At 39.1% G+C, this 24,700-nt stretch overlaps 1 long non-coding RNA gene across 1 annotated transcript in view; it reads right to left on the minus strand.

The window, feature by feature from the left end:
• Positions 1–16,028: 16,028 nt before the first annotated feature.
• LOC114017257 (uncharacterized) overlaps positions 16,029–24,700 on the minus strand; it is a 58,622-nt gene continuing 49,950 nt past the window's right edge. The window contains exons 4-6 of the long non-coding RNA XR_003562195.2: positions 17,250–17,351; positions 16,901–17,112; positions 16,029–16,446 (exon numbers count right to left, since the gene is read on the minus strand). This is a non-coding gene — a long non-coding RNA (uncharacterized LOC114017257). The remainder of the gene's footprint in view (positions 16,447–16,900; positions 17,113–17,249; positions 17,352–24,700) is intronic.

Below are 24,700 nucleotides of genomic sequence, written 5' to 3' on the forward strand. Positions count from 1 at the left end.
TGCAATTGCAGTCATTAGTTTCAAAAGAAACTAATGTGTGGAGGTACCTGCCTATAGACAGCCCTGGATTATTCCGTCTTCTGACGGTGAGTAAAAGGGATTCAGATTTCTTACGATATAAAAAGGAGACAGCTGATGTTCTTCCTTACTGAAGAAAAACTAGGGTATTCTTTTTTTTGCCTGGACTGGTGGAAGTTTTTTTCTACTGCAACATCTGGAGCACCCATGTGCAAAGGGAAGAGAAGCCGGTTCTGTATATATGTAACTTTCTAAAGAGTGAAGCAATGGGTAAAGCAGATAAAATCATGTCTTCATTTTTCCTTCCTGGAAATTTGACTACAAGAATGACTCTTATATAGCCTGTTTTATAGTCTTGTGCCGTAATCTGGCCAAGTATAAATGCTAGACTTATATTTTCTACCCTGTCTCTCAAAACTCCGTAGCAGACCCATATTCCTACATTCGTTATATTCTCATTTCTGCCCTGTACCCAGTTTCTTTTAAAAAAGAGTAGTTGTTTACACATGTACAAAACCATATTAACTCAAAGGCAACATTAGCTCAATTTAGAAGTTTTAGTGAATGTTGTCAGAAAACAGTCTTTGGTTGGAGTCTATCTGATAAAGTTAGATCGAGTCCTGTGTTAATAAAGTGCTTCTTCACCTAAAAGTGAAGTAGAAATTAACTTGAGGTGGAAATGTTGTGCTGCCTGCTTCAGTGAAGGTTCAGTTAGCAAGGAAGGAATTGCAGTTTTCATTTACATGTGAAGTCCCCAGCAGGCAGATTCTACTTGATTGGTGGAAGTCTCTCACATATGTGCATGTACATGCGGAGAGTTATGAGCATGGCTCTCGGGCACTGCTGTTTACTTGTTAAACTATTATTACTATGTCCCCAAATGTCTCAGATTCAGCTACATATGGCATAACCTGTTGAGTTTTCCACCTTGTATTGGAAACTAAACCTAAATTTGCTCTAAGTGTGTGAAATTTTGGTCTATGTCTGCTTCCTGAGGAGCATCCATGCTTTATCCCTGTATCTGGTATTTAAGAAGCAGAGGAGAAATTGAAGGTGAGTGATTTTTACCTCTGTGGATTTCAGAACAATCTGGGAGTTTCTGTATTGGGAATTGGCCCCTGTTCTGTGTCTGTGGAAGAGCTCCAGCTGCAGCATTCCTGCAGGTGTGCTGTGGGTAGCTGGTCCCTTGTGCCTTGTTTCTCGGCAGGGTAGAGGCTCAAAGGTTGGCCTTTCATCACCAGGTGTGTCTTTGAAAACCTGTGGTATGTGACTGTGTACTGCCCTCTTTAAATACTGCTGAGAGAGAGTTTAGAAAATTATCCTCGTTTCACATCAGAAATGTCAGTATTTGTCCTTTTCCTCAAAAGGCTTAAAGGAACGCACTTCTGTTTCTGAACTGCACGCTTTCCCTGATCCTTCTGATTAATTGATGTAGGAGATAAAGAATTGTGTAAACAAGCTTTCAGAATAACTGAATGGCAAAATGGAAGAAAGAAGTTCAAATACATGCATGAGATCTTCACGTGCACCTACTCACTGAGCAGAAAATAATTCTGCCACCCCACCCACCCAGTTCTTTATTTATTATTATTATTTTTTCTGATCCTGTGGAAATGCTTTCACTTTTTTCCTTATGTAACACCCTACTTTCTTTCTCTCTTCCCTTGCTAGGTGATAGACCTTTATGGCCATATAGTGTTTTCTGTGAACAAGATGCTGGAAGTTGTGGAGACTGCACAGGTTGTTTAAGAAATGTATGGTCAGGGCCAGGGGATGGGGGGAGCGTGCGGGGGGAGAGTTATAGAATATTGATGAGAATAATAAAGAAAAGGCCTCAAAATAGTGAACAAAATATGGAAATGGATAAGAACTAGAGTTAAGGCAAAGGTCTTTAAAGGGGGAAGAATTTAGCTTTTAAAGAAGGTGAAGATGCGCTACAAGATGGAGAAATAAGCTACTTCATAGACAGGGGAATGGCTGCATGTATTAACATAAAGGTTCTAGCTCAAGGTGAGCAAGTGGTGTTTTTTTTTTTAACTAATCTGTATTTAAATTGTGCTGGTTTAATAAGTACAAATGCTCATTAGGTTTTAAAACTTACGCAAGTATTGAGACACAACAACTCTTGACTCACAAGAGATATATTATAAAACCAAGTATCTTTGGGTATACAAATATAGGTCTTAATCATTCTTGTATCTCTGATGAAATTAATCTATGCTTTTCTTCTAAACCTGTGAAATAATTCCACAGCTTTCTCCATGTCTTATTTCAGTGATTCAGTATCCTTATGGGAAGAAAGATTCTCTTGCTAGCCAAACTAAATCTTCTTTACTGCAAGATAAACTGACTTCTTCTAGTTCTATTGCAAGTGCACGTGGTGAATATTTATCACTGTCACCTTTATGGTGATCTTTAGATGCTGGAAGGCTGCTATGTCCCATTCCTCTCTCACTGCTTTCCACAGCTGTCTTTGTCAAAGTAACACATTCCTTTAAGCTTTTTTACCGTTTGTGATTATAAACCTTGTAGTATTTTTGTTGCCTTTCTTTTAAGTACATTGGTCGTCCAACTGGGCACAGTCCTGACCACTGCAATGAATTACACCACTGTAATATCTCTTCTATCTTGTAAATGTAAGGCTGATAAGCCTCTAAGCCAATATACTGTAAGCCCTGAATTTTGTTATCAGTGTGTGCCTTCAAAATGGTAACAAACAGGGGGACTTGGTTTTAGCTGAAGCTTACGAGATGCAGGTTCTTCTATTGCACTGTTCAGTGTGTGTTTCTGTCCACTTGATGCACTGTGGTGTGAGCTGTTGGGTTACGGGCATCTCCTCAATAAGCATGTGAGTGATGGGGAGAAGATGCGAGGTGAGGCGTTCTGCAGTTCTGCCTTTCAAAGTCGAGAGGCGAGTGGTTTTATTATTAGTTGCTCCTGAAATACTAGCTATTAAACCGTGCTACAGCGCTGTGATCCAATGCTGTCATTGAGAAGGATGATAGAGAAAACACAAAAGACACGGTGAGCCTTGGATAAAAGCAGAGGCAGCATTCAAAATGGTTACTGAATTGAGTGGTGAGGAATAGGAGATGTGTCTTCTTAAAGCATGTATAGTTAATGCAGATGTGCTGTTTTCTTCAATTACCATGGCTGGTTGTTTCATAAAAATATTAGAATTGCTTTGTTCAGTGAGGATTCTAGAATTACCATTTGTTCTTTAGTGAATGCTTCTAACATTCAAGAGAGAAATACAGTTAGGTGATGCAAGTTGGATTCTTCACCTCTGAATTACTTCAATGTATCCAAACTGTTAAGATATTTCCCACTTTTCAGAGTACCTAATTAACATTTAATAACTCCTTATTCTAAAATTGAAAGGAATGAGGATTTCTCTTGCAGCATTTTTAGCTTTGTCTGCAAAGATGTATGTGATGTTGTATAAAAAAATACAAATATCTTTGGCACTGAATCCCATAATAAAGATCTCATTTAGTACATGTTAATTTAAGATTTAATGTCATGTTTTCATAAGGTTTGTTGACTTAAATTTATGGCTTCCTTGATCAGTTCCAGGGCTAGATAAAAGCAACAAAAAGCCCAACAAAAAACATAAACCCAAACCTTAAATTTGTGACGTAAATACCACTGTCTGAAGGCCAGTGTCTGATTTGGCTTTTAAAACACATAGCTGTCCTCTCATTCTTCTCACTTTCTTTACACTCATAGGAAGGTAAATCCATAGTGCTGCAGTGTGACTTCTTATTACAATAGAGGCCATTAATCAAGTTACGCTGGTTTTGGAGTGTGGTATCAATATCACTCCCTTCAGCCTTTAGTGTTGACAATGCATTCTAAAATATTGAAGCAGCAGTTTCTTAAATGACAAAGCAAACAACTTATGGTACACCTGTAAAAGGTAATAACATGAAAGGATTGCTTTAAGAAAAATATCCTATTAGGAAGCGTATTCCTGTAATGCTAACATATTTATAGATACAAGTATGCACACCTGACACGATATAGAATGCACTGTATATTATTTCAGAAATGCAATCCATTGTGGTGTGAATGTGAGGTTTTATTGACAAAAGCGTGGGATAACCTAGGATAAATTGATTGCAAAGCCACTGCAGCAAGCACTAGTACGTACACAATAAAGAATATATAAATCGATTTTATTTTTCGCCATCTAGCACATTTGTGTACTGTTGAGATACTAACATAAGATGAGTTTGTCTTCTTTCTACCCCAAGTATGTTATCAGTATTCAACTGGAACTTTATTAAGGTGTGTCTGGGAACCAAGAGGGGGGTTTACTAGGGTACTGATCACCTTATCAAAGATCACGTGTCTTTGAGTCTGGAGCTTAAGGGGAAGGTCACCAGTGCACTCAGGCTATTTGCTTACATTGCGCTGTTTGAATAGACTCAAAAATAATATATATAACAGTGGCACATGAATTATTCTGGCTAGCAAAGGCCTTGCTGTGAACATGGTTTAGGTAAGCTTCCTTCATCACCATTTCAGTGTTTTGGGCGATCTGATGACTAGCTAGCTGGACATAGTAGAATTCATTTGGCCTGCAAGTGGTTATTTTATTCTGAGCAGCGGCCCACGGCTGGGCCTCAGCAGCAAAGTTGTCTTGGGTTGGCATGTGTTGATGTGCTCTGTGTAAGACTTGCTACGGTGCCACGTGTGCTGGGGTTTCCAGCCATAGACCCGGTACTGCCTATGAACTGCAAGCTGCCTTCAGCTGGGAGTCATGGCTGGGCTTCAGGGCTCGGTGAATGAGTTTCTTTTTAATAATGAAGCAGGCAAAAAAGAAGGCACATAACTAGGCAAGGAAAAAACAAACCCCCAAACATTCCTGTTGAAAGATAGGAAGTGATTTATCTTTTCTTCCAACTTTCTCTTCTCTGTGAAATGCCATAATGCTTTCAGGGGAGCGATGAGATTTGTAAAATATTTCACTACACGTGCTTTCTGTAATAATGTTTTCAAGGTAAAATGTTAATTAATTTTGCAAATGCATACCTAATTGCTTGATCAATGGGATTTTACTCCTTTTAAAATTAATTTATTAATGAAAAACAAAACAAAACTGCTTGAACCATTAGAAAAATCACTTTTCTGTTTAACATGCTTTGGCCAGTTTTCACGTTCCTTGTCTCAACCATATTTGTGATCTTGATGTTCATCACTGAAAGCATTTGCTACCCACAGCTTCAGGTCTCCTCAAGCTGAATTAGACATAGGAGTGAGCCTTATGTTACATTTTCAGTCTGAATACCTTCGTCCTTTCTATCCTTTCTTTTCTGGGGAAGGGATCAAGTACCAAGTGGTGGTTCTGCTCAACCATGCTGATCAGCAACTTGGACAGCAAATCACTCTTGTGGACCTTTTGCACAAAGAAGTTGTTGAGTAACATCATACGTGTTCCCTCTTTCTCCAACACTCAACTGTCACTCTTTTGAGGTGATGGTTTGTATTGGCTGCAGGCCTCCAGCCACAAAATATTTGCTAGGGGACAGGATACACCTGAGTCAATGCTCCAGCAGAGCGACGTGCCGTAAGACAGCAGACAAGTTCATTATAGACAACTAAAGGCCGGGAGGTCACATAGCCTCAAGTGCCTAAGTTGTGAAAGGAAGGAGGACAGGATGTCTTCCCTCGGAGGTTCAATATCATCACTCCAATCTCCAGATGAACATCTGGGAGCTGGCATGCTGCCAGCCCCTGTGAGCAAGCTGGCCGAGTGCTGCAAGTATGCCTCTGGAGACCTGACCCCTGCAGAGTTTGCACACCTCTGCTCCTTTCCTCACTTTCCTCTGGATCTCCTGTGGCCACAATGCTCCACTGAATGTTCACTCGTATTCTATCGCTGTGTTTCAGTTTCTTTTCTCACAGATGGATTAGCTTGTATTTTTCCTAGCTAAAAAAAATCTCTATTCAGCCAATACTGAAAACTTCCTGAATCTGTTCTCTCAGTTACAGCGATCTTCATGAGATGTATTATTAACTAAGAACTTGACCAACATGCTGTTCTCTTCTTGGCATACTCCTTTCAGTCAATCAGTAGAGCTGTTAAGCAGCAAGGGGCTAGTATGAGTCTCTGGGATGTGCTGTTGTGATAAAAATTTCAGCTTTATGTTATGTCATTTACTGTTATCCTTTGTGTATGACCGCGCAGCCAGTTTTCATTTGCGTTGACTTATGCAGCTGGACCAGCCTTCAATTAAAGACTCTGGAATAACTGTATTGAATGTTTTACTGATATCTCATCCAAGGTATTCTCATCTGTGATACTCACTTGTACAACAACAACAAAACGTTACACATGGCATCATCTCAGATTTGCTGTCAATCAACTCTGTCTCCCAGTATGGCCACTTGCTGTAGAGCCTACTGAGCAGCTGTGTCCATTTCTCCTTCCACCAGCAGCAAACCCAATAAAACACTGGATGATGTGTCATTACTACATGGAAACTTCCGAGTAATTTTGGTGGGGGCTTCACTTCTTTGATTCTCATATTTAATTAGTTTTCAGTATAGCTTCATTTTTTTTCAGTTGAGGTTTTTATGCTTTTGTGAGGTTCCCATCTAGCTCTTCTAGACTATCTAGAAGTTTTACAGAAAGTAAAGTCTTGCTCACTCTTTATTAACTTTTTCTTTCAATTAACATAACTAGGCAAAGTGTAATCCCTCAGGCAAAGAGAAGTGCCCCCAGGCAAAAAGAATTCAGCTCTCAGTGTGGTATCCTTTTTATGTTTCTCCTGAACCTGCATGGGACTTAATCCGGATTTATCTTCTCCCGAAGATTGCTTGCCTTAAAAACACACATACAACTCAGCCTGGGATTTCTTCCAAACATTATTTTTGAATGTGAGAAAACCCAGAGAATTAAATATTTTCATATTTCTAAGTGAGTTCCTCCTCTCTGTCATCTAAAAAAGTCTTTACTTGAGTCTGTTCATGGTCAGAAAATGAGTGTATGTAGTGGTTAGGACATAAAACAGGACTCATGGTATTCATACGTACTTCTGTGCTGGCTGTTATCTTGAGGTGTCCTTACTGTGCCTATGGTTCTTCAAGTTTGTGCTGTAAAGAAAGCAGCTTTTCTCTTTCTCTATCACTGTGAGAGACTCATTACTGCTACTTTAAATAATTAACTTTATGAAAACAAATGTCAACTTGCCATTGCTTACTGTTACTTTATTTTGTCAGCAATGCAGCTAAGGCAAATACTTCACTAAATTATCTCTGTGTTGAGTCATGACCCTGCTGTAAACACTGACTATCCCTGTTTAATAGAATACCTAAGAAATAATATTCTTCACCATGGGATAGTTTTAGAAATTATTCCCCCCCCTCCCCCTGCCCCGATGTTTCATACAGTAGGCTTGATCTCTAAGGTAAGAAAAAAAGGAGAGGGGAGAGCTGTGAGACCTCCAATTCATGTTCTCCATTGAACCTTAGAGCACAGCAAATATCTATGAGCAGGAAAAATAAAGACTTAATGCATCAGGTCTGCATGATAGACAGACCCTCTCTTCACATCTCTGCACATTACATCTCTTTTAACCAGATGTGAATTGTATTAGAGCTAGAATAATGGTTATGTGTGCTAGAGGCTAATCTCTTGAATCAGAAAGCCATTTGTTTTATTATTTTTAAGGCTCTTATACTGCAGGAATCTGCTGTGATTCAAAAATGTGAGTAGACAGGCTGTTGCTGATGAAAGTAAATATTGCAAAAAAAGCTGTTTATAGCAAGAAGTATAAACTGATGTGTGTGAGCACATTATTTCCATTTAGAAGATTTCCAGTGTTGCATCAGTGCAATTCACCAAAGATAACTGAAATGAATATCATTGGGGTTTGTTTTGTTGTTGCAGTTGTTACTGCGGCTTTGCGTGTACACATACACATTTACTACATGTTGAAATAATTTGAGTATTTTGTCTGACAACAACAGGTTAAAATAATTAACATTTTTTAAAATAATACCAAGTCACTGCCACTTTTCCTTTCTGTCCGTGCTCAACTGAATGTTATGTATGTAAATGATAATTGAAGCAAAGATTCAAAGCCCTGTTTTTAAAAAAAGCAATTAAAGCAGCCTGCATTGTCACTGGAGGTAAGATAAACAATTTTAAAATGTCTCAAGAGGAGAGTGGATCTGGACATAACTCTTCTGTGTCTCAAGTGGTATGCTGCAGCTATTTAACTATAGGATGAAACCAAAAAGCCACCACTTGGCCCCCTGGTTTTATGGGCAAGTGTTGTAGGAAACACCAAGTCCTAGGAGCAGGCCCAAGAGCATGATTTCCACACAGACACAACCCCTCGGTTTGGTCCATACTTCCACCAAGACTGTGTTTTTTGTAGATCGACCTTTAGTTATCAAATCTTTCCACACATCATAATGGAAGTCTAAGTCCCAATTAAAGGCTGTGTGTTGTACCAGACCGTGAAGTGCCGAAAAATAGGTGCTTTGAGAGCCAACTGTGGATCTAGCCTGATTAACAAAGGGTATTCTCAGGCCTCTGGAAATAAGCAGGAAAGGCTTACGCTGGGACAACTTTTGCAGTAACTTCTCTGAGTTTCCTGCCCTGCTCGGTCTGTGTCCAGGTTGTTAGTGATCCAGGGGCTTATGTTTTAGGTTGAAATGTAACATTTTACAGAGATCTATCACTCATTTCCATGCACTTTAAAACTGTACTGTAATATAGCCCTTTGGGAGCTGTTTCACAAACAGTTTGAAAATCCATGCAGTGGAGATAGAGAGATGTAAGCTTGTCATGTGTCCCACGGTAATACGTTCTGGATGGTTAATCAAATCCTTCAGTTAAAGCAGGGATTGGAGTGACTGACTTCTTTTGTGTCCTTGGAGCATATTTGGAAAATTGGCACTTAAAAGACTTAAGAGGTTGTTAAAAGATACTCCTCTGAGGGAAGGCTGCTTGCTTTGATGCAAACTAGTTGCCTAACAAGCAGCCAGCTCAGGTCTGTGTACAGCATCAGGAGAGGTGGACTGCAGGGAAACTTCTTTTCACTGTCTGTTCAGTTGTCATCTGGAAAAAGCGGTTTGTATATGCTGCTGTTTCAGTACAACGTTGCGGTGTGCCTCTGATATTTATTCCGAATTTACTTTTACAGCTTTTGTCTAGGTTTTGTTACATGAAACAGGCAGGAGATAAAGACAGTGGCTGAGAGACAGCAATGCTTCTTTAGCTGCCCCTCTCACTACATGCTGATACAGTCATCCTTAATTCTCACTTATATTTGGTACACTAGATTTACATTTATTCATACTTTTTGCTTTGTTCACCTTTATTTCGTTCTCTTTTTCAGGCGGTTACTCTGCTTTATTGTTCTTGTGTGCGCAATTCCACTGCAGTTATATTTATGAAAGAGATTTTAGCCAAACAAACCAGCTTAGCCTATGCTCCACAGAGACCCATTAAAGTTCTTGTTATTCTTACTATTCATGTCAATGCTTTGAATTTTAATTACTTTCACATGCAGATAAATAGTACATGTTCTTTTTACTTGTAAAGCAGGTTCTATGAATTCTATAAAATCACTTCTGCTTCATCTAGTATTTAATAAGATTTTCAAAAGGAGTAAATTCTGTAGAGTTTGCTGGGTTAAAATTCACACTGAAGTCCTTAGTGATTTTTATCTGTGCTAGATTTAACTTTTTACAGTGTTTTGTACAAAATTGCAGGCTTTTACCATATGTGCATGAGGTCCATGTTTAGCTGTGTCACTGCACTTTTAAAAAGTGATTGTTACTCGTGATCCTTTTTTGAATTTTAAACACACACACACACACACACACACGTGAAGAGCTTGAGCAATGATAGAGTAGACTTGAACACATTGAAGCAGTACACGACACAAATAATAATGCAGCAAGTGAGACCCAGGTAAGATCTTACTGAGCTGCAGAATCAGCAAAGATGATTTCTAATGGAGTTCACAGGGTGGTGTGGATGGGTCAAAGTGAGAAGAATGCTGCTCCCCCCAAAAAGCCTTAAGAAACATCACCATTAGCAGTGACTGGTTCAGTGGCTTATGCATTCTTTGGAATTTTCTGAAAGTCAGCTCGTTCCGTAGATAACATGGCTAAGGACTGCCATGTTAATTTGTATTGCACAGCTAATTCAAGTTCAGGAATGACACTTAAATCTGACTAACTTTGTAAGACATGCAGCAGTGGAGTATATTATGTGTTGCAGTATTTTTCCACGGGAAAAGAATGTTTCTTGACACCTAAGATCATGCTTAGAAACCATTCAATAATTTCTTAATATCACAAGCAATTTGGTTGTTAAGTAAATCATTCCATATGTAGAATAAACCACAAAACATTTAGTCCCTTAGTTCTGTTGCTTGAAATGCCTCTATAGCTGTGGATTAGGAAGGAGCTTTAAAAGACTTAGAAAAATCCCATAGAAGGAATTTAAACAGAAGTAATTTTTCGTTTTTTGTTTTGGTTTTCCCCTCAAAGAGAACATTCATACCTCTGACAAAGGTTTTGAAAAGTTTAATGATGTTTGTACTTTGCGCTTTGACTTTGATAGACAAAACTATATATTTTTCTCTCCCCCAACACAGGTTTATTTTAGATTGTAGCTGGTATGATGTTCAAAGGAAAAAATAAATAGCATAGGTTTTCCTTGGGCTGCCTTAGTAAACCATGTTTTCCTTAAAGTAAAGAAAATTATGTTAGCTTCCAAATTAATTTGTGCAGATATTTAGTTCTTTAGTTCTCTAGACTATTTACAAGAAAAAGAATGCCTTAACTCCCTAATGATATAAGACCAAACCAAAATAAAAAGCCCTTTTGATGTAGCCTTCTAAATCAGCAGGCAAACCAAGACCTTTTAACTTCTTTGTAGTGCTGAAATGAAAATTTTAAATCAAATGGTTTTTTTGCAAGAAAGAAACAACAACACAAAAAAAGCAGAAGAAACAATTCTTAGTTTTCACTGGAGGGTAGTATCAATTTTGCTTGGGTTTACAATGGACTGGTTGTGCTCAGATGAACAGTTTCTACATCGTAACTCTTGCAACAAGGCTAACAGGAGTTCAAGCATTCGTCATATTAAAACCTCTAGAGACAGGAAGGCAGCTAATATACTTTAATATTCTCTGGCTTGGTGCCCTGATTTAAAATACTCCTATAACATCTTTTACATGTACTTTGGATTGGCTGTGTTCAAAGTAATGGTATGCAAGTTGTGGTAGTTAACAATGACTTAAGAATATATGTACTGTTTTGCATCCAAAGAACGCAGAGCAGTTCAGCACATAATTTCTTTATAACCTTTCTGAAAACACAGCTTAGATTTTAAATCTATATCAAGACATGTTATAACTGTTACTGGAGAGGGTTACTGATGTTTTTTATTCTTTCTTTATTCTCGGTTAGGCATTTGGTTTATCTGTTTTGGAGACGGAATGCTACAGAGGCAAGCAGAATTATAGCAGGGGTGAATTTGGCTGGGTACCGGCAGCCACTGCGCGTGTTATTTACATTATTTATATGCTCCTTTGGGAGACTTGCTTCACTTCTGTCAATCATAAAAGAAAAAAAAAAAAAACCCAGACAATGAATACCTTGTGATTCTCTCTTTGGCTGGATGGGAGAAGGGGTGCACAGAAATTGTTGGATATTTCTTTCTTTCTCTTGGTATCTCTGACTTCCTAGAAATGCTAGTGAACAGTAATGAAGCAATTGTGCATACCATTTAGTTTTTCAGCTACTAGATGGTGAGATTCAATATCCTGAGGTTTATTTGTGAGGGTTTCCATAAATGTTGTGTACAGAAGAAAGAAAAAAGGTGATTCAGTTATTAGAACTGGAACAAGTAAGTACCAGGGCAAAGCTGATTTTGAAATCAGGGCAAAGCTTGGCTAGTTAGGCCAGATTTTTCAGCTTAACAGCTGGGAGTTAGGGATCATTTGAAGTATTTGTATCCCTGTCTTTAGAGTTTGTAGGGGAATGAAGTCCACTAAAACTATCCATAGTTTTTACCTGTAGAGTGACCTGCACCTGCCAGAGTCGGGGCTTGTGCTCTGACCGGTATCCTTGATCCCAGCCACCCTCGCCCAGCCCCGCTGCAGGCAGCTGAGCAGCCAGCAGGCACAGGCGGGTGTTCCAGCTCCTTTCTCCTTTGAGCCCACGCTGCGGGTACTGCTGCCTTACTGACCTGCCGTGCTGCTTGCCCCTTCTTGGGCTGCAGCTGCCATCCTGCAAGTGCCCAGTGGTTCTGTCCCCTGCCCCAGCACCACAGCCCTGCTTTGTGTGCCCCTGCAGCCAGCTGCACATCTTTTTGCAGCATGCTTCGCGGACAGCAGGCTCCTGCTGATGTACGTCCAGGTAAGCCACTACCATTGCTTTCAACCAGTTCTGGCCTTTTTTATGGTGTGGGAAGGGGGATGAGGTGGGGGGAGGATGCTTAGGACTTGAGACTGCATCCTGGCTCTGCTTAACGAGAAAGAGCAAGAGCGCTGTGCTGCAGTAGCCTGCGAGGCATGACCTCATGGTCCTTCTTACCTGGAATGCTTTTGGGTGTTGCATGTATGTTTGTGGGGTTTGTTTTCTTTGCAGTGGCATTATTCATAACTAAAACTCTTTTCTTCTGACTCTTGACCCTAAGTAGTGCTGGCTGTGATTTAATGCTTTCTCCCTTTCTGGCAGTCCCTGCAGTTGGCTCCCAGTACAAGGCTGTGGCAGAACTTGAACTCCAGCAGCCTTAGTATGGATTCCAGCTCTTTCTTGTTTGGACTGAGAGGTATCCTAGTTCCAGCTTGCTTTTCCTGTACCGTATTTCATTATTGCTTCCACATTACGAGGAAGAACTAATATTCAGACAATTTTTTTTGCAGAGACAGATGGTGAATAACTGAGCCTAATGAGGGGAATAAGTTGGATCACGGTAGTAGTGTCAGAGGGGATTACTGGAAGTCTGTCTTGTACAAGCTGAGAATGCAACAAACATAAATTGTAGCCAAAGTATATTGCTATGCAGTTTTCTTATTTAATTTCTTGCCTCTTCGCCAACATTTTTGCAACTGTCCTTGTTACTGAAAGGTAAATCAATGGCATTCATGTGTAGGCATGTGTCCTTGTCAAAAAATAACTTCGAAATCTTTTTTTCCTAGCCCTGTCCATACATGTGCTTTAATATTTCTTTTCCCAGATCTCAGATTCTCTTTCTTTTTCTCCAAAGTGATAGGAATCAAACCAAATCTTTTACTTTTTTTGTTATTCATGTTGTATGTGGAAAATGTTTGGCAAGTGTCGCTGTGCTTGAGGATTGCTCTGACTGACTGGTGAACTGAGAACACTTAATTGCATTTTGCTGTCTCTGTCTGTTCTTGGGAGATTATGGTTGTGCATGTGTCCCCAAGCCTGGCAGTTGGCCTAATTTAGGTTTAGGACCCATTGTATCTAGAGGTATTCAGGGCTGGCATTTGGCCAGGCCTATTTTAATTGCAGCTTCTCTCAGGCTCCTTCCTGGAGTTTTGCTTTTCTCCCTCCCCTACTCTTCGGTTGTGTGGCTGGAGGGGGCGTAGAAGAGCAAAGTGTTCACAAAGACTTGAATCTTGGAAGGCATGCACGGGCAAACTCCTTTGCTGCAGACTAGCCACCCATGAACTCTCATCATCCAACTGGGTAAAGCCTTTGGCACTCGGTGGATCCTGGTTTTTCGGACTATAGTCACTAACAGGAGTGAGTTCAAAAACTGAGAAGGAAGGTGTCGTTTTCACCCTTCTATTTTACGAAGAGGTGATCCTTGCCCATGAAAAAGATTTTTGTTTGCAAAATGATGGCCTGCAGTCAGGCTTACGTTCCCGAGTGGGCTGTTTAAATCAGGCTGTGTCTTTTACTGACGCTTTTCTTTGTCAGAAGGTGACTCTTGAGCCAGAGCCCACTCACTGTTGTTTTTTGATTTGCAGTATGCAAATGCTTCAGCAGACAATTGAAATTCAGGGAAAGAAATAGGATTATGTGCTTCTAATGTCTTAAGTGTTTTGAAGAAAAAGAAGAGTCTTGGTTGTGAGTTATTTCTTCACTTCCATGTTATCCTTTGTAACTCACTCGCCATTTAACTATATTTTTTCTTCCATTTGCCTTTTATAGCAAGAGGGAAAGGACACCTTCCTGTAACTGGGCTGCAGCCTTGCAGATAGGTTATCTGCTTCACTGCTTGTGTGCGGGGTGATGGAGGAGCATGTAGTTCAGTAGGAAACTTGACTGCCTTTGTCCCCCATCTTTTCCTTCGGCTACAAAGCTTACTTTCATTCCATCCAAATCTGGTGGTACCACTCATGCTTTCTTGTGAACACATCTTTTCATCCATTTACAATTGAAATGCAAAGTCGGGAAGCTTAAAATGTCACATAAAAGAAATATTCAATCCAGGGAGGTGAATTAAGTGAGTTTCAGAGGAAGGTGGTGAATCGTCCTTTACTTAATTTTTTAATTTATTTTATTTTAAAGGCAGAAAACTTTGCACCATATTTTAGAAACAACATGCAGTAGGCTGGATGTCCCACTATTTCTCTTTCCTGGAAAAGATTGTGAATATTACCTCAAAGCAATCAATCCTTCATCCTATTGCCACTTTATTTGCAAGATTGGTTGCACATCTGGAACAAGGCTGGGAAGAGGCGTGTTTGTAAAAGGAAACAAGTATTAGAGGAGATGCTCATTTTTCACCGCCTTTTTATTCCTTCCTATCTGACTGATCTGTTCTGCAGCAGAACACAGGTGCTCCCAAGCACCTCTTCATCTTGTAAGCATTGGCTAGTATTTCCAGCAATAGAAAGCACTCTCAGTAAAAGATTTTTGGTTGATGGGTAACGATAGGGCATAGAAGCTGGGGAACAATTTGTGCCTATAATAAAAATTGCAATCAGGTCTCCTGCCAGTGAGAATAAAATTCACTTATCCATTGAAGTCAACAAGATTTTTTGCAGAAAAATTGCTCAGGGAGAATAATGTTGGGAGAATGTGGCTCACAGCATCCGCTGTGATGATAGTGAAAAATCTAGTAGAATGACTAGCTAATATAGATGACTGACTTCCCTGATCATAAATATGATTCACGGTGATCAAATTCAACTGCATCTGATGTTGCCATTAAAAGACCTGAAAAAGTTAAACACTGAAAAATACAAGAACAAAGCACATGAACCCTAATGACTGCATCTGATTCAGCCAGAAGAAACTGCTGTGATCAATCCATAAGAGAACCTTTCTTCTTGAAAGCTCACGTACCTTACAGCCTGCCAGCCTTTTGTAACCAGTCCCTGTTCTCCAGAAAACACAAGCTTTAAGGCAGTCTCACCTTTCTCTGAATTTTTATTCTAAACATCATCTGCATCATGTCTGTTCATTACATCAGAATACAGATAAGATTTTTGCATTTCTGAGCAGGATGTTGCAGCTGAGCTTCCTAAGTCAGTTAGAAATGCTAATGAACGGAGCCTCCTAGGCTCACCTTGTTTGACAGTTACTGTTATCGTGCTGGTTTTCACAAAGGCCCATGGTGTTTAAATGGAGAATGCACAGACAATATTTCAAGGAAACAGAAAAAGAACTCAAACATCCTGTCCTTCTCCCTTGAATATGCAGGTGCTCACTTGTTTCTCTTCTATTTCACAAAAATAATAATATGATGCTTTACACCTTATTGAGTCCTTGGTTTGCTTGGTTCTTGTTTTCCCAAGTGTGGGAATTTAATTTCACTTGTCCCTTGGTGAAAATAGCCTTGAATGAACAAGAATTTACCAAACATTGCCTATCTCCAGCATTCTCCTTTTCTTCAATTTTTCTTTTCTGGTAAAAATATGTTTTACACGTGAAACTTCTGTCAACTTAATCCTGCTTCAGCTACAATATTTTCCTGCCTTTTAAATATTTTGATTTTGAAAATGTTTGCAGTCTTTGGGTTAAGTTGTTCTGAACCAGACAGGGCTGTTCCAGAGTCTTACCAAAATTAATCGGTAATAATAAAAAATATTTCCTTCTTACTTAATCTGAAAAAGAAAATTAAGCTAAATGTCTGAGAAGCCCAATGCTTCTGATTTTCAAAAGGAAAAAATAAAGTTGCTGTACTGCCAGAGTATTTTGTCACTCCTTTATTTTATGGCTTTACAAGGGCTTTTTAAGGTGAGAATCTTTGTACTAATCGGGAGAGCAATCATGTACTATGCAGGAAATGTCGTCTTGACCTTCTCAAGCCCTGGAAGTGGTTATCCTGAAACATGAGGATTAATATTTCCTGTGTTCTCGTAGTGTGTTTTACAACTTGTTATACCACAAGATCTCAACAGATATCTGAAATATCGGTATTACTTATCTAGCAGCTGTGAGTACAGATAATATTCTTCAGAGCAGTAACAACTGAAAAAAAGAGCAGAAGTTAAGGGAATGCTACAAATCATCCGTGGTAAAGAGTGTTATCTTAACTTCTTTTTTGTATGTGTATGATTGCGTTATCTCTTTTGCATGGCTTTCAGAAGTACAACACTTTTCCTCTAAATTTATCTTCGTATCAAAGCACCATCCCCTCTTTTGTTTTTTTATGGTCTTTTTTTTTAAAACTAATTTTTTTTCAATATGGAATATAACTTCAGTTTTATATTTTAAAACTTCTATAGTTTTACATGATTTATTAAAGTGCTCATTAATTCCAGCTGGTCAAGTTTAGTATTTATTTAGACAGAGATCAGTTAGGATAATGTGTGTGTTAGAAAATGGTGTGTGATCAGAGAAAGGTGTTTGATTTTGGTTGTTGTTCTTTTTCTGTAGAAGTCGTTTAATGTTCAGTATCATACAGATTATTCACTCTTCTTACCTGTTTGTCGGTGGCCTTGGAGTATGTATGTGAAATCCTCAGAAACTCATAAAGAAATGCATTTTCCCTTGCATGAGAAGAGATTGCCTTTCCCCCACCATAGCTGCAGTTGGGGTAGATGGGAAAGTCAGCATTGGCAGTGTACTGGAAGTCATCTGAGAATCGACATTGCAAATGTATATTGAGTGCCAGGTGGACATCTTTCAATCTTACTGCAAAATACCCAGAGAGATCATTTCAGTAAGTAGGATTTAACCGGTCCTTGTTTATTTGTCTGCTTTCCTAGACCCAGTGTGTAACGAGATATTCATACCAGAGTTCCTCAGAATCCAAACATTGGGTTACTCACTTCAGACAATGAAAGCGGTTCTCTTTGGTCAGAATTCCACCTTCCAAGGTCCTATAAAGCAGGCAGTCCATAGTACACATGAGCTAAATAGCCCTACGTTGTCTGAAAGAGAAAATCAGGAAGAGATGAGCAAACATCTTTTACTCCTCAAACTAAAAAAAAAAAAAAAAAACAAACAAAAAACCCCCAAAAAACCAACAAAAAAAAAAAGCCATAGAGAACCATAGTTGTCACAGCCAAAGGAAAGGGTACCTGGTTTAGCTGGTAATAACGTTTACTGAATGAGAAGTGTTTGTTTAATTAACTGACAGATCTTCACAAAAAAAACCTTCACATGATAGGAAGAGAAACCTTATTACGAACATATACGTAGAGAGGGAGAGTGTGACAGAGGGGTTAAAAGCCAAAAAGGATTCAAGACCTAAAGCAGAAGCAGAGCGAGCCAGAGAAGGAAAATCCATCCCATGCAAAATCTCACTGGGAGGCACTTTCCAGGCAAAAACTCAGTTTGAAGCTCCCTGAAAATGAATGTTTGCCTCCAGATTACTTGGCTGGCAAGGATCCCGTCAGTTTTGTTCTCTGAGCTATACAGACAACATATTGGAGACTGATAGCTTGGCCTTCATTTTTCCCAGGCCTCTCTTTCCTTTCCAGCCTAGCAATAGCTGCTGTTGATGTAGCTGGGTCTGGTATGTTAATCCCGTAAGAGATTTTTCTTTCTTTGACTCATATACAATTTACAGGAAACATGCCCATCTGATGTAAAGAAATTCCAGGTCACCTTTATTGAAGTCCATAAAATTCCTTGTCCATGTGGTTTAACTAAGTATTTCCCATGTGTACCTTATGGAAACAGAAAATTTCAAACACTACTATTTCTTGAATTATATTCTTATTTATATAATAATCTAATATAAATATATATTTATATACTTACATTCCATGTATTGAATAAACATAGTTGTTCAATTCAGGATCAGTTCCTCTTTTCTTTGCTTTTACTGAAAGAAAGTAACTATTTGGTTATAAAATTTATAAAACCCACTGTCTCATCCAGAAATAAACAGGTCTTCAGTAGAGTTATTACAGGGGTTTTTATAATCTTTCTCAATGATGAGACAGACCTTGGTAATTATTCCTATGAATGAATTTCTGTGCTCTCTGTTCACCTCTGGACCTGTACTGCAGCCTCCCTTTCTTCTCTCTTTACATCTCACATGCCATTAATGAAGAATGCTATCAAACACCTTTATCTTTTCCTCCTGTCCTGGACAGCATTTTAATAGCTGTGCTCCATTCAGGGTTACTGCATTCTGCTTTACAGAAGGTATCCCGTTTTGTGATCCTCAATAATATATCCATTTGTCCTAACTGGCTTCTCAGGATCTCTTCGTAAATATAAGGATCCTTTGTTTTTCACTGACTCACCTAGTTCTCTAGTCCAGTTAAACATGGTCCTTTCACCGAACATACCAGCTGAGTACATTAACCTTCATAATAAGACATCCTTTCCCAAGGTGAAGTTCTTCCCATCAGCTGTGCCAATCTCGGGGATAACAACTGTTTCTCCAGATTCTCATGTAGCACCCAGACTTCAAAATAAATGTTTTTATGCGATTTTTCCCTAGGAATTACATATAAATAAAATAAATCCTGGATGCAGTAATCCTTGAGCCTTCTGTTGATCTGCGTTATTTGTCATTGCAGTTTCTTTGTCAGAAACTCGAGATTTTTTTACATCCCTGAACTTGTTTCATGAGGAAATCTTGTTTTTGTGGAAAAAGGTTGCTTTCACTACTTTCCCCACTGTAACTACTTCCGCTCTAAAATCTGTCTACGTGCACTAACTAGATCCTACCTATTACAGTCCAATTATTGGCAATCAGAGTAGGATTTGTTTTCAAGTAGGTGTTGCATGGTTCATCTTTCTTAGACCAGCTTATAGCACTTTCTTTATAACCCTTGATTAGTCTTTGCCTGTTAAAATTAATTAGATGCTTAAACATCCTGTACCATCAAGGATTATCATGCTTCATTAGTATTGTTGTTTGAAATGAATGCCAAGAAAGTGTTTGGTTACAATGAATTGTAATATCTGTATTTTTAGAAACATTTGAATTTGCTGCCACGCTTACTAAAAGGATCAAGTCTGTATCTCATTAAGACACGGCTAAAGTTCAAGTTATTAATGGATTTCAGATGCTTTTCCTGTGAAGGATGAGACTATAAGATTGAGTTAAGACATTTTTTGTATAATATATTTGGTTTCTTATGGTTTCCGTAGATGCCAGTAAATTAGCACACATATTGTATCAGACGTCAGTAAGCAATATACATTATCTACTGCGTGTGCTAGGAAATTAGAACACATTTGGCAAAAATTGATTAGCATTTCTAATTCCTGTGATAAGGATTCCTAGCCTTATTAATAATCACTAGTTATATTCAATGTTGTTTAGTGACAGAGAGGATGGGCATACTACATATAAGGATCCGCTTGTTTCCTGAAATAACCATGACCATTCTGAAGCACTTTTCTGAAAGGCAAGTCTTGAATGGCTATACATTATTTCAATTTCTTCTCCATTTGAAGCAACTAGCAAACAAAGTTGCAGCAGTCTTAAAAATCATCACCAGGCTTTCAGCTGTGAACAGTTTGGTTTGTCTATCTGGAATGGCAATGCCTATAGAGATGAGGGCAGAGGCTGAATTTCCATGCGGCAGACTTGCTGTCGAAGAGGCACTGTGTGTGGCAAGTGCTGGAGTGCCATCATTTGTGTGTGGCAGGTACAGGATGAATCTATCTTAATCTGTGCCTTCAGCTGGTTCACTGAGTACGTCTGATTTCCAAGAGCTGCCCAATGATGTGGGCCAGCACAGTGGGGGATTTTTGACAGGGGAAGGGTACCAAATTCTTCTCTCCTCCTTCCCCACCAGTTACTCTGATTGCCACCTCCGTTCTATTTTTAAAAGGTTGCCCTAAGCACATGTCAGTAATGTACAGAACAACTACGGTGTGACGTTAGTAGCACATGGGTGGGTTTCTTTTGTTCACCAGCTATGTCCTAATGTAAAGGATCACCTGTGGTAGTTCCACATCTTCCACCTTCAGTCTTTGGCATGGCTTCTCCAACAGCTGGTCAGGAGGCCTGTTCTAGGGGTATGGTTGGGGAATGAAACTGATACAAGCTGGACTGAAAGGTTAAATGTGTGAACAGGTACTGTGGACCAGCAAATTCATAGTAACACTTTGTGTATGTGCTCTTAACCAGAAGAACTGTTAGATAATTAGACTTAGCCCATTTTCATTGAAATCCATTAGTAAAAGCTGCTATATAGACTAATTAGCCCTGCTTGTTAGTCAGACTAATACTGCACTGATGTGTTTGTCTTGTTTCTGAATTAATGTTTTTGGAGGCAGCTCAGGTTTGATCTGTGTGATGTAGGCATGCCCCTGTTACACCATTCAACAGAGCTATGCCAGGCTGCCCTGGCACATGGAGCAAGAGTAGGCAGTTGCGGCTTTTCCACATGTAGTAGAGGTCCGGTCGAAGTATGCCAAACAGCTAGGAACACTACAAAACGTGGTATGTTACTTTGGAGTGTCCAGGATGCAGCTAAAGACTTGTTTTTTCTTTGCTAAACAAAATCAATTTTTTTTTTTACAACTGAGATGTATATGCAGTTGTCTCTTTACTTTACTAAAAGTAGCCTTCAGCAAAATGGCTTAAAATCTTGAAAACACATTAAAGACATTAAAGTAGTGGGAAGTATGGTTTCTTCTTTTATAGGTATATCTTTTGGTCAGTGCTTTAATGCAATGATTGATGAAAATGTTGTCTGTGGCTGACATCTGGGATTATTAATGGATGTAGAATCAAATTTCTTTGGCATTAGAGGAAAAGGATGATCTGTGTTTCACTAGATAAAATGTTTAAATGGGAATGGACGTTCAGTTTAATTTCAGGTATTGCATTTTAAACCTGTCAGGCTAATAAATGATGCTTATTGCTCCTATTGCTTCTGTCTGTGTTACTTATGAAAATGTGTAACTTGGAAATGGATAAGAACAAGAGCTTTGAATTCTATGGCTAAAATCTGAAGCTTTGATATGTGCAAAATTCTAATCGAAGCCAAAAGGACATCAAGTAAAAAACAAATAGGCAAGTTCAGAAGGTGGCACTTTGCTCTGTAATTGTTACATTTTACGGCACTCCGAGAGTTAAAAGTAGAGCACTGCACAAGGCTGCTATTGTGAGAAGCCAACTCAAGGATTTTTAATGCTGTAAGACAAAGGGTTCCCTTAGCTAAAAATAATCTTTTCTTTCCTCTTGCTCCTAAGCTTTTTCCTCCAGGGAGCAGAATCATTATGCTGTCCGTACCCGTTCAGTGCATTGCGGGAGTTGCTGAGGTTTATGACGTCATGGCTCTAAGCCTTCCTCCTTTGCCACAAGGTCTGTATGCATAGCTGTTGCCTTTTGTGTCTTGCTAAAATGCCACTTTGATGTACTAATGTGCTTTTTACCTATGTAGAAGGCAGCATTTGCCATTCTAGGTCAGTAAATTTTCAAAGGGGAAGCATAGACGAAGAAAGTGAGCTTTTTGTTGTTGTTGTTGTTAGACAAAGCTTTCCCTCGATTTTAGGGCTTGCTAATCAAACAAAACAAAACACACACCTCATCAAGATTTTACACGGTTCACTTGTCAGGCAGAAGTGTGCCTGGAATCCATTTCCGGTGGAGGTCAAGGATCAGGAGTGCTAAGGCAGTCAAGGGAATGATTCCCCTGTGACACTTTTGCTGTGTTTTGATGAAAGTGAAAGTCATGTGGTACATGGATGAAAAAGCAAACAGATTTTTTCTTCTTCTTCTTTTTCCTGTGGCAGCACTGGATTTTGAAGCTAAGCACAGCAGATAGGAAGAGTCTAATATTTGACAGGCACTGGTATGTGGAGACACCAAAGTGCTTACCTCTGTCTTTTTAACGCCTTGCTATATTTCTTACACAAGTCTGTGTTTTTAAGATTCACGGTAATTTTTTTTTTTTCTCCAAAGAGCCCGGGTGTTTCTCTTAATTAATTCTTCCCTTGGAGTAGGAGAATTATGTATGTAACACATGGGAGGTCGTGACGTGGCGAATGATATGCATAATATCTTACTAGAAGAAGTATACTTCCCCAGTAGAAATGGTCATGTTAACTTAAGTATGTGAATGATGTATGTTGGAATATTACCTAAGGATGCGACTGGAAGCCAAGCAATAATTCATTTACTATGTAGCCTTTTGACTATGCCAGAAATAATGTCTTGTTCATCTATTTGGTTATACAATTCTATTCTCCTGACAGAATATTTCCTTTCAATGGGTAGCAAGCCTTTTACCTCCGACCCTCTTGACTGTTACATAGTGTTGATTCCATTGCATTGGCACATTTTGAGGGTCATTTAATGCAAATTTTACCACCTCTTATGCGTGCAGCTTTTTATTACACATTTTTCTGAAGCTTGATGAGCATGCGATTTTTATAAGATAATAAATAACAATACTGCAAAAGCCACCTAGAAAAAAATTATCAAGGGGTTTTATTACTCAGGGGATCAGTAATGGAATACAGAGTTTTTCCCCTCTAGGGCACTGATTCAAATATAACCTAGGTCATTAGTGAGCAAAAATCATTACCAGCAGCTGTTCAGTGACCTACAGAATGTGAAATGAGTTTGTGGTCTCAATACAGTTTCTACTACATGTGTACGCAGAGAACAGAAAAATCACAGTCAGTGTTGGCCTCCCTGTTGGCATTCTCACTGGAGAAACTAAAATCCAAACAGATGCATGGAGTGACTAGATGGCTCTCACATTTGTGTGCATGGAAAGCATTTGACTGCTGTAAGGAAGGAGAGAAATCCCATTGACAGCATGTTTAAGAAAATGCACAGCTGACAGTTATTGATTGAAAATCCTCTTGCCTCTAATAAGGATAGATTCCCTTTCAAGTGACTGCTGCTGTGGACATCTGAGGGTCTTGAATTAGGCTTGTAGTGATTTCATTGTCGTTAACATATTATGCTGCCAACAAAGCAAAGAATCGTGGGCTGAAATAACAAAGCATTACTATTGCCAAGAGATGAATTTCAGTTTCTTAAAGTTTAGGTGGGGATTGTGCGGCAGCACAAACAATGTGGGTGGAAAAATGTTGTGGGTGGTGGGAGGGATTTCATGGCAGCTCTTTCCACATGACTGAATTAGTTACCGCCTTATCTTCTAAACCAGTTATGTGTTCTTGCCTCAGCTGATGGATGTAGGAAGAAGATACATTTTTTCTTGGCCTTTTTGCTAAGAACAAATGTATTCTCATCTAACTATCTGATACATCTTCCGTGACAGCCCTTGCAGTGACATAAATTTGATGAGCTCTGTAAGTCATTTCCATCTTAAACTACAGTGCAATTAGAGCTTAACTGAATAAGGATTTGACACTGAGCAAATTTTCTTCCTGTGTGATTTTTATAGTATTTTCTAAATTCCTGGTTGCATTAATTTCTTCCTTTTTCTTCTAGTATTCCCAGCAAATGAATATGCAGTGTTATAAATGCTTTCATATTTTTAGACAATTGATCAGATTTGTCACATTTTATGACAGGGTTGGGACTTTATTTTAAAGAATTGCAAACTTGATTGCACTTCAGATAATGTTGATGGGAATAAGAAAGATGTAGCCATGCTGTCTCTGCCACACTTAGTTAAACAGGTTAATTTGGGCTAAATCATCTGTGAAGATGCACAGAAAAAAAAAAAAACCCTCCACCTGCAGGGGAAGTTCCTGACTGCATTGCTTTTAGGACTTTATATTATTTATCTAGGTATGATGCTAAATGATAGCTTCTGGGTAAGAGGTACAAGGTGCATAAAGCCATTCTCAGTTTTGCAGAGAGTGGGCAAGGCAGTTAAGGCTGTGTGAACATGATCAGTAATGGCTGTACCAGATCTGTGGTGTTTTTAACTTGGCAGAAAAGTGCCTTCCTTCTGTGTAGTGCTCCAGTACCTTATCTTCGTTTTACCTAAGCACATTTGGTCATAATTTTCTCTGTACCACCCTGATACCCATTAACTATAGCAAGTAGCTTTGCAAAGTAGATTATCCCTTATATAGTGACACCACCACCCCCGCCTTGTTGAAAGCTGGGAACCATTTGCAGGGTTTCCTTTGGCTCATTCTTAGGGGGAGTGAGCAGGCTGTTCTTAGTGAGTAACTCAAGTATTTAGCACTGAAACCAGGCAGCTTTAGAAGTCTGCAAGATCTCAGCAAAAGGACATAAAAGCCAGTGCACTGCTTCATTTCCTTCATTCCTGCATGCCCCATGTTCTGGCAGTGTGAAAGCCTGAAAGCTGTTAGCCAGAACAAGCATGCACCTGGTAGAGCATGGGGGTGCTTATCAAGGGGGCAATTTGCA

Source organism: Falco cherrug, chromosome 7 (genome assembly GCF_023634085.1).
Source record: "Falco cherrug isolate bFalChe1 chromosome 7, bFalChe1.pri, whole genome shotgun sequence".
NCBI lineage: Eukaryota > Metazoa > Chordata > Aves > Falconiformes > Falconidae > Falco > Falco cherrug.